Raw genomic sequence first — 9748 nt, forward strand, 5'->3', positions numbered from 1 at the left:
ATTACTTTTAGTTTACACAGTAGACACATGCATGCTTAATTTTCAACTCCCATAGGACCAAACAGAGTCATTGAGCCATTGATATAATAGAACTGGGTCTAAGCCGTCAGACACTTCAGTGGCACGGCTCAATAGCATATGCATTGAGCACTCAGGACAATGAAACGTTAGCAGACTGTTGTGTCGTCAATGTATTCCAATTCCACTAATTGCACAGAATTCATTAACTGAGCTTTGAAAGAAACTAGGCCTGACCGGCCAGAAATAAACAACAATCAAACTGGGAAAACTTTACTTTTACATGGTTTAAACAACATTTTAAAAGCACTACCAATTTAAAGGGGACTGTTTTACATTTCTTTGTTTCTGTCCCTAAACAAAATATAAAGAAAATCAATGTTGTAGTTTGACCTTTGGGGACACTTACTTCTTAGTGGATGTATTTTGTGTTATATGAGAAGGTAGCAATGAAATTTCTGATAAGTTGAATATTAATGACAATGGCACATATATGTAAAACTCACGCTTTTAACAAATAACTCTATCTTTCATGGTTGCATGAAGTTGTGATGCATTTCATAACACTTGAGCAAACAATGATTGGTTTTGTTGACTTATAAATTAAAATCTTTTCAAAAGGTTAAAGTTGATAGAAATTGGCACCTTGTTTGTCCTTTATTTTTCCTCAACCATAAATATTGTGCATACATTTATAAAACACCAGATGTGTTTGTGTGCTCATACATTCAGCACAAAGATACCTGCTTTAAACAGTCACATTTTCTTCAAAACTGAATAAAGTTGTCAATATTAATATTTAAAAAATAGTTGATTTGATAGATGTATACAGTATGTGATTTAAGAATAAAAATGCCAGCTTTAAAAAAAGAAATGTCATTTCGATGACATCAGTAACCATGTAAACATTCCCAGTGGATTGTCCTTAGCTTGCAAAAAGCTATGGAGGAGAATGTCTTCCACAGATAGTAGTTACACTCTGGTGCACTAAATCTACGTAGATATTAAAAGTCATTCTGGGAGTTCTGTTAAGGTCATAGGAGTGCTTTACACTTCTGAGTTTCTAAAAAGTCACCAGGATGTGATGACAAAGAAAATTATACAACATGAATCTAAATAACTGAAAGAATACATTAGTTAAGATAACTCTTCTGTTCCTTTTCACCTTCTTGGGTTAAACACAGGCATGTGATTGTATTTATATAAAATAAGTGTTTTCTTTAAAATCTAAATTTTCATTATTAGCTTATCTAATCCTGCTCTCTATGTAACCTGTCTGATTTTTATTACATGAGAATAACTGTTATTAAATTCATGCTAATACTGGACTCCGCTTTCACCAAGATAAAAATAGATAATAGTGGTGGGAACTAACCAAGATGCAGCTTCAGTGTAATATATGAGTCCAGTGTTTTTCCTCCAGGTAATGTAGATTTCCTATTGGCCCGTTGTTGATGGCTGAAGGGTAATGCTGGCTTCAGGGATCAGCCTATCTGTAACTTCCCTGGTGCATCGGCACAGCCAATGGCGACAATCCTGGCTCAAGGATCAAACAAAGTGTGGTCTCCCTGGTGCCTCAGCATGGTAACCATCAGGAATAGGCTGAGTGGGGCTTTGCAGGGGTTATTAGGTGGGCACCTCCCATCAGGTGTTTCGTTGACAAGCCCACAACATATCAGGAAGGCTTGACAGTGATGCTGTCGTCCCAGCATCACTTGACCTCCACACCCCACCCATCCCAGCCCATCCATTCCTTTTCATTGAAGGTAACTTTCTCCATGACTTGCCTTAGTCATACACTCTTTTTCATTGATGTTAACTTCATCTTTTCAAGTTCCCAATTGGCCTCTTTCCTTATGAACCAGAGCCAGTTACTTCTTCTTTCTGTCTACTGAATCTAATATCTCTGAGAAGCTACTAAACCCAGACTCTCCACCCCCTCTGTTCCACCTCAGCAGCTATCTCAGCATATCAAAGTTTCTTCCTCTCATATGACTCATCCATGGAATCCTCCCAAGGCACTGTTAGCTCCACAAGGAGAACAAGTCGTACTGAGATTGACCACAGGACAATGTCAGGTCAAAGGCTAGTTGTAACAACCTCGGGTGGGAAAATATCTAGCAGCCTCCAAATATCTAATAACCTGCCTGGTTAGTTTCTCTCCTGGATGGAGGAATGTTGTTATCTGGGTGCCAGCTATTGCAGCGAGCTGTTGATCTTATTACAGTTTTCCAGTGCTAAAGCCAAGCATCGCAGCACCTGGTCATTATGCCAAGTGAAGCAACCCTGGCTCAGAGCCACCATACATCCTGTAATGTGCTTAAGGGTTGCTGGTGATGAACACAACGGACACACAGGGTTCTCTTCTACCCACACATTTATGTTCTGTGGTGATGGAAGAACATCAGATGTGGACCTGATTAGGAAGCCGATTCTCCTCTGTTCCATTGTCCACAGGTCTCGCCAGTCCACATTCTCATTCATGTTCCCTGTTTATCCTGGGACAAACCTTGACACACTTCATCCTCTCCTCCTGCTTTTGCCCTTCAGTGACTACCAAGGCTCTCCTTTCAACTGGAGCAGCTTTGTATCATCTCGAGGGAGCTGAGCTGAGACCAAGGCCTCCTCTTCCCTGTTGCACTTCCCATGATATCACTCATACGAAGGGCGGCCTTTGCATCTTCCGCCACATCTGTTGTTGCCCACTTTCTCAGTTCTCACTACAGGTGCTACCTTCCTTACACCACTCATCACGTGATTCCATCAGTGTCATTTACAGCCAAACTGTAGAGCACTTGAATTCCTCAGTTAGATCTGAGGCTGACAGCTACAGTTTCCCTTTACCGTAGTTTGCTACCTGTGAAGGCATTGTTGAACTCCCTGCCATTTCCCAATGTATGAACTAGTCAAGGCTTCCAGTCTATTTACCGTTGACCACAGTGAAGAAGACCGAACTGAAAGCACCAGACTTGAAACTTGCCAGATAGTGCGTGATACTTTCGATACAGCCCTTGTAGTGCCTGCTGTCTCACCTCTCCCACTTGGACTGTGTCCTTTAAATCTCCGTCACACCTCCCAAGACACCTTACAGGCTTTTCTGACACTGTTGGAATGGCCTTACCATCAATATAGAGCACCTGATCCAGTACTTTGCCTCGGATGATGAAGATGCTTCTCGACTTGATGGGTTTGAACTGCATGCGTGCCCACCTGATTTATCTACTAATTTGCCAAGAAACCAATTGGTGCAGGCTACTGTTGTAATCATGGTGATCATGCCATCTATATATGCTCTAAGTGGTGTCAGCAGCATGCCAGAAGCCAGCCGTTCTCCCACTACACATTCCGAGGGCCTAATAATGATCTCCATTGCCACAGCAAAGCCAGTGGTGAAATGGTGCAACCTGCCATGATTCCAACTTCGAGAAAATGCCATGTAGTGGTAAACAGAGCTGAAAGTCCCTGAAGCTTGCTTTCACTAACCCTGCCCAAATGAGCTGAATCATATGCATTAGCTAAATCAAGGAATGTTACGTGGAGCTCCTCCTTCTCCTTTTTTGCTTCAAGTGTCAGATCACACCCAAGCATCCTGGAAAGCCTGGGATACCTGCTTTCTGGATGCAAGTGTCTATCATGCAGTTCTTCAATAGATGATGACAATCTTTTTGTGCCGTAATGCTTTGGGAATATCTCACACTCCACATTTAACTGGGAAATTGGACTGAATTGGATGATGCTGATAGATTCGTCTTTCTTTGGGGGATAAAGACCACCCCTCCTCTGCGCCATGCCCTTAGAACCATCTGTTTTACCCACACTACCTTCATCTACCTCCAAAAGATTCTTGTAAAGACAGTATTGTACACCATTGTGTTGATGATATAGCCCTTGCTTTTTTTATGGCTTGGTCACCTTACACTTAGGATCACAGTCCTCCATTTGGTATTCTGGTAGATTAATAGGTGGAATATCAGAGGGACTGTGCATTTAAATTAAACAGTGCCATTAATTGCATTGTAGAGTATGCTTAGTTGTTTGTCTTCTGACTTAGATCACATTATTTGCCAGAGTGCAAAGATTGTGAACAGAAGGTTAGTTTTGTAATTAATTGGTAAACCGTTCTTTGATTAAGTGTTTTTGAAGTTATGAATTACTTAAACCAGTATGAGTAAAGCTGGAGAGAAAACAGGATATGTTTAATTATATTTTTTTCTTCATGTTTTTATGTAAATTAACTAAACATTTTTAATACGAATATATTTAATCAAATTCTGTACAAAAAAACAAACAATTAATGCAACATTAGAGAAGGGATAGAGTAACAGTGACAGTATTGTTGTTTAGATCAAGACTGATACAACTGCCAAGTGAAGTCCTGCAGCTCAATAGCCAATAATATTTGCTATATATTTATTTTATCATTATTTTGTAAAAAATTTTTTTTTTTTTTAATTGCTTTCATTTTCATTTAAGGTCGTACTGTTGTGCTGTTTTGCATTTCCAGAAACATGATGTTATGTTAATATTGTCGGTGTGTGAGTTTAGTTTATTTAGACAAGGAGCATTTTACCAAGAACAGTGTGAAAAACAAACTAAAATAACACATTTACTAATTGCTATTCAGTATCCACTTGGTATTTTCTTTTTTCTTTTTTGTTGGTAGAGTGTCTTGAAAAGAAAAACATGAAATCTCTTCATGTCAGACAATTAAAAAAAAAAAAATCTTTTACCTCCAGCTAAAGTAGACTCCTCAATCACAGAGGTTTTGTGCTTGGTTAAAGTCTTACAGAACATCCTGCGGTGTTTATATTTTTTTGAGGAGTATCACAATGTTTTCAGTTCGTGCTTCCTCCTGCAACAATGCTAGTGGCCTGACTGAAATGATTAGCATATCGTGGGGGAGGTAATTTGACAAGCAGCATTACAGAAGGCAGCTTGATCTGGACACACTGTTACTATAAGAGAAATTTTCTTTGAGTAGAAATGTATTCATTTGGTGACTCATGAGGTGTGAAAAAAAATCTGGGTTATGTTTAAAAATATGTTGCAATACAAAAAACACAGGTTACAGAAAAGTTGCAGGGCGTTCTGTAACCTTTAACCTTTTTCAGGTATGCCTCTTAATTTGTGACTGTCAAAGTTTTCTTTTTTATATATATTTTATGTACGTCACCATAAATACTATAGCACAATCAAAAATCAGTGTTCCTTATGACAAAGTATGAACTCCAATAGCTGCACTTTATATATTTCCTCAACTGAAGACATTTCAGTCATCTGTGCAAGCTAAACAATAAATTTACACATCAATGCAAGTGGAATCGTGTCTCTACCTCTGCACCAAAGTATAGTGGCTTCTCATAAATGAGAATACATTTTCATAAATAAACCATGTTATTTGTGCTTAGAAAAAAAGAACACATCTTATGAATGTCATGGCAAAAAATAACATTTCTTACTGTATGCACGTCATAGCAAAACATTTGTTATGCCGATGGCTTCACCACACTAATTCTGTTACACACCTTAGCCAGCAATATTACTATATCAATATTATATATATATATATATATATATATATATATATATATATATATATATATATATATATATATATATATATAACATGAAAATAGAAACGTTTACAAAAACTTTTCATTCACGTCAAACGTTTTCAGCCTGATCAAGACCCTTACAATACAAACAGAAACCATACGAATGAAAATAGGGGAGTAACTGAGTGAATTTGAGAATAACACCAAATCAATGAATGAAGAACAGGAATTAGAAAATAGCACAGCTCTGAAAGCAGACCGCACATGTAACAATCGCAGTGATCTAGCTCAACTAGACTAAGAAACAGGTGAGCAAATCCATCACTTCGAACAGGACTTGTTGCCTCCTCAACCACCGCAGCTTATCTGAGCCTCAAAAAGATGCCAGTTCCTCAATCCTGCCCCCGGGAAGCAAATAGCCAATTAAATGAATGTTTCTTCTGTCACACAACCAATAGCAAGACACGGACGTACAAATTTAAACTGAAGAAATAATGACAAAAAAAACTACTTGGTAGAAGCGTTGCATTAATCACATGCAATAGCCCAACTATAAATATCAGATTTATTTGTACTTGTTAGCTTGACTTATTTGACATCAATCGTGGCTCCACTTTGCTCTAACACTAGTAAAAGTGACGTGGCTTAGGCTACTAGGCCTAAAATAAATTTGAACATTTCAGTTGGGCCCGTCATAGCAAAAAATGACATTGGTTGGGCTCGTCAGCGAGTCTGTCAAAAAATGACATCGTCAGTGAGTCTGTCATAATAAAAGAATGATTTGCTCCTTAGTCTGTTTAAAGAACTAGTGTGTTTTTTTTTTTTTAAATGCTAGGCAAAAAGTAAAAAGTTTACAAATATGTATTATTCATCAACATTAAGCCCAATTGATATCATTACACTACAAATAAAAACCATCAAAATGAAAATAAAGGAGTGAATCAATTTGAGAATGGAATGAGGAACAGGACTGACAAATAGTAACAGACAACGCGCGTAACAATCACAGTGAGGTGGAGCAACTAGACAAAGAAATAAATGTCTTTATACATAATGCAGGGCCTATGTGCGTAAATCCATGACTTCGACCAGGACATGTTGCCTCCTCAACCACCTTAACTGGGCTTCAGAAAGACACCATTCTCACAACCCCACCAGGAAACAAAGAACCAATTAAGTGAAAGTTCCTTTGGTAATACAAACAAGTAAGACACTGATGTAACAGTAGGTCATTCCAGACTGCGGAAGGACGCCATATCAAATTTAAAGCCCCAATTTAAACTGAAAAATAAAAATACAGATAAAAATAAATAAATACAGAAAGTATTGTATAATAATATGCCATGCACCAAATGAAAATATCTGATTTATTTTTACTTTTTGACGTCAGATGAAGAGGTCAAGGCTAATTCGTAAAATAAATCCGATATTTTCAGTTGGGCCATGGCATACCCCCTGTTTTCATGAAACATCAACAGCTTGTTTTAGATATGGTAACACCTGTCAATCAAATATTTACCTGCCCTCTGAACTTCTGTTCTGCCCATTGTAATTGAAAATGACTTGCAACAGATATTTATATATTACAGAATGAATTAACCATGTGAGACAGAGCTCATTACAAAGTATATTGCGGGTGTTTCCAATATTTTGTCCACCCCTTGTAAAATAATGATCGGAATAAAAATGCACTGAAACTGATGGTAAGTGAAGCCTAATACTTCTCTCTAGCCCTTTGCCAGGCAGAAGAGTTAGACTGCACTGACCCCTTCTGTTTAAAATCAGTAAAGGCAAGTGTCTTCCATCCTCAGGGACAAATCTGTAATTAAGAACCAGTCAGACAGATACACTCAATTCATTTCCCCATTTGCAATGATAACTGTGAAATTTACCCACCTCACAAAAGAAGAAAAATGATTTCAGTAATAGCCTTAATGGGTTTAAGTGTCTTTGGATAGCAGCCAACTGAGACTTAGACATGGATGTGTGGGTAGAGTATGAATAAGCAATGTCTACTGTGAGTCTTCATTGTCAGATAAGATTTTTGAAGAAAAAAACATTTAATTAAACTTCTCAGCACGAATGTATCTACAAATAGCTATTCTGCAGCACAATAGTAAAATGAATGGTAATTAATTTAATTTGATAACAAGAAAACAGATATATGGTAAGCTTGTTGCAAGATTGCATTTTGCCAATGATTATGGTGACGTTAACAAAAGGGTGATGCGCTGCCAAATATATGTATAAACTGCTTGCGTTGAGTCTCACTGACTTCCATGCTGATAAAAAATATATATTAAAAAAACATTGCAGTGTCTGTTACAGTAAGTCCTACTGCATATAATAATAATAATAATAATAATAATAATAATAATAATAATAATAATAATAATAATAATAATAATAATAATAATACTATCTGGAAGTGATTTCCTTTTTAAAATCTTATATATATTCTCTTCGGTCACACATATTGTCAAATATGAACACAAAAAAATGAGGAAAAAAAAGACCCTCAATAAGAGTCACACTTAACTCTTAATGAAAAAAAACACATTAATTAACGGTTAAATTATTTTTTAATTTCTAGGTGCCAGCACAGAACACTGTATTAAAGTATATTAATGCACCAAAGTAAGTCATCTACTACCGCTATATTACAAATACAAATGGTAAAAGAAAATATGTTCAGTACAATACTTACAGTATCGAATGGCAGTCGTTGCAGTTTACGATAGCTTGAAAAGGGTAAATTAACTTTATTTCAGTCAGTTTTATTGTCCTGTTTTATTTAAATTTGGTCAACGTGACCTTCTGTCAAGTTCACAAGCAAAAATAGCCTTTCGATTGCCTCTCCCTCTTCTGACACACATTTCAGATGCTTTTATTTCGGTCGAAAGAGTGCGACTTAAATTTGAGTACATACGCATTACTGCATTATAAAACAGATACATAAATAGAAACTTAACAGGGCATAATTGTGCACACAGTAACTGAAGGGAATATATTTTCCATTTCTTTAATGTTGGCCAACTAGACTGAATATCTCCAGGAAATGTCAGATATGTTTAAAAATCAATTATTTACATTACAGTCCCAAATGAAACCTTGTCTGGGGACATTGGTTTACAAATTTTAAAAAATCATGCAAATCAAACCATTCACCTTTGTACTGAGTTGTTTTACACCTAGGGATTTCAATTAACTATTTAGGCCAAATATACAATTTTATAGTATTAGCATAGTTCAGTTGTGAGAAGCCTGAAGCCAGTCAAAAGTATAATTTTGGTTGGAGGAAAATTTGGACTGTATTGCTAAGGTAGTAACTATTGTAGTGACCTAGGGCAATTAATTCTACATAAAAATAAATGTTGTTCTCTGTAATTGTAGAAGTACCAGAAACAAACCAAATCTATTTTCATATTGTACCAGGATAACCATTTAACAGTCTAATGTAGTCAAAACCAAACTATAAGGGGTACAATATGTGTCTTTTTAAAGGGTACCCAGGTATTTGTTTTTGGATGTGTTCCCAGTTACATACTATCTATATAAATTGGTAATATATGTTGTAGACACCCTAATACAGTGCAGTCTGTAAATGATCTAAAGTGGCCAGTATTAATACTGTTCATTACTCTATAATAAAAGAGAGGTTTGTAAATCTAAGGTGGATTTAAGCTCTACTACTGTCTGTGGTATTATTGTTCATCATGGTTTATATCATTCATTTTAAATTCTCTGCAGAGACCATGATGGTTTCCAGTCCAAATCATTATTTGTCTTTAATGAGCTTGAAAACTGAATCAGTTGAGGACTATAGTGTTACTGAGGGAAAGCCTGCATTTTATAATCCCTTGTGAGGGAGTAATACTTAACTAAGCAGCTTCTCAGCAAGAGGGTTAACCAAGGGCTCCATGGGCACAGAATCAGTATGTTTCTATTGAGAATAAACCCACACATTTAGCTGTGCTGTTGCATGCAAGTAAAGTGGACAACTCTGCTAAGTAGAGCTGTTCAGCTCGCTCAGTCAAATTGGAATGCTACTCTCCATGGAAAAATTCCCATACAGAGCCAAGTCAATGATGCTATTACTAACTTGTGTTCCCCTGGGGTGTCTATGTGCATAAATATATGCACAGAACTCTTAAGTGATATGCACTTAGGCTAGC

This window comes from Polyodon spathula, chromosome 4, assembly GCF_017654505.1.
Source record: "Polyodon spathula isolate WHYD16114869_AA chromosome 4, ASM1765450v1, whole genome shotgun sequence".
NCBI lineage: Eukaryota > Metazoa > Chordata > Actinopteri > Acipenseriformes > Polyodontidae > Polyodon > Polyodon spathula.